Source organism: Phodopus roborovskii, unplaced genomic scaffold (genome assembly GCF_943737965.1).
Source record: "Phodopus roborovskii unplaced genomic scaffold, PHOROB, whole genome shotgun sequence".
In the NCBI taxonomy this organism is placed as follows: domain Eukaryota; kingdom Metazoa; phylum Chordata; class Mammalia; order Rodentia; family Cricetidae; genus Phodopus; species Phodopus roborovskii.
In genome coordinates, this window is record NW_026126584.1 from 51,483 (window position 1) to 52,955 (window position 1,473).

The 1,473-nt window shown below is 36.8% G+C and overlaps 1 pseudogene; it reads right to left on the reverse strand.

The window, feature by feature from the left end:
- Positions 1-208: 208 nt before the first annotated feature.
- On the reverse strand, positions 209-720 carry LOC127236310 (60S ribosomal protein L17-like; annotated as a pseudogene).
- Between the last annotated feature and the right edge of the window lie 753 nt (positions 721-1,473).

The following is a 1,473-nucleotide window of genomic DNA, read 5'->3' on the forward strand; positions in this document are numbered from 1 at the left end:
ATTGATTTTTATATGCCAATTTTGCATTCTTTTACTTTGTTGAATGGGTCTCCCATCTACATCAAATTTGTGGTGGAATCTTTAGCCTTTTTTAATATATAGAATCAAATCATCTTTAAATAATGACACTTCAGTTTCTTTTTTCTTAAATCTGTATTTATTTTATGCTGAATTTATTCCCATGACATAGTTTTTTTTTCTTCTGGGATATCTTTTTCTTCTGTGCAACCTCCTCTTCTGGCTTTGGAACAATCTGTTCCTTTTCCGTGAGGATCATCTCAATGTAGCAGGGGAGTTCATGTATAGGTTAATGCAACTGTAAATTCCTCGGCGCATTTTAGGTGTTTTGTTCACCTGGATGTGTTCAATGACCAGAGAATCTACATCTAGACTCTTACCTCAGCATTACTCTCTGTATTTTTAAACACGTGCAGCAAAAAAATTCAGCACTATTTTTTTTTTTTTTTTTTTTGGGCCACTGACTCTGTGTCCAACCCCACTGTGTTTGGCCTGGGCACACCTGCCGATTCCACCATTGTACCACAGGAATGGCACATTTTGTTTCTTCAAAGAGACATCTTTCAGGTACTTGGTGGCTTTTCTGACATGCATATCCTTGATGGCCTGGGCAGTTTCACGGGTGTTCTTAAAGTGAACCCGAAGATTCGATCCTCTTGCATGATTTTGTAGGGTTTCTGGGTCGAGAGAGTAGTGAACCATCTTCACAGGTCACCTCAGGCTGCTTACAGGAATAGGAACTTGATACTTTAATTTCTTTTTTCCTATCTGCATTCCCTTTGTTGTCTACCCTTGTCTTAGTGCTCTAGTTAAGATGTCAAATGCTGTCCTGAATAGCACTGATAGCTATTGAGTGCATCATCACAGAAATGCACTTTTAGCTAGGACCTCAGTAAAACAGGCCTTAGATTTAACAATTAATAAATGAAACCACAAACACTAATGTGGTCATGTGAACAAAGAGGCAGCTTACAGAACAGGAAGAATATTTACTGGCTATATAATTCCCGGAGAGTAGGTATCTAGAATACACAGAGACCTAAAAAAAATAAATAAATAAATATCATGAAAATCCAATTTAAAAATGGGGCATAGAACTAAATGAATTGAAATGCAAATGACTGAGAAATATTTTTAAAATGTTCAATATCTGTAACCACCAGTGAAATGCAAATTAAGACTACTTTGAGATATCATCTTACCCCTGTCAAAATAGCTAAGATTAAAAATAAGTGAGGACAAGTTCTGGCATGGGTGTGAGCAAAGTAGATCAGTTAGTTATTCACTCCTGGTGGGGGTGCAAACTGCTGTGGCCTTTGCGGAAATCAACAAATCAACAGGAAAGTTCCAAAAAAAAAAAAAAAAAAAAACTAAAAATAGATCTATCACATGATCTAACTCTACCACTCTTGAGGATGTATGCTAAAGGACTTCATATCCTGTTCGAGGGATACC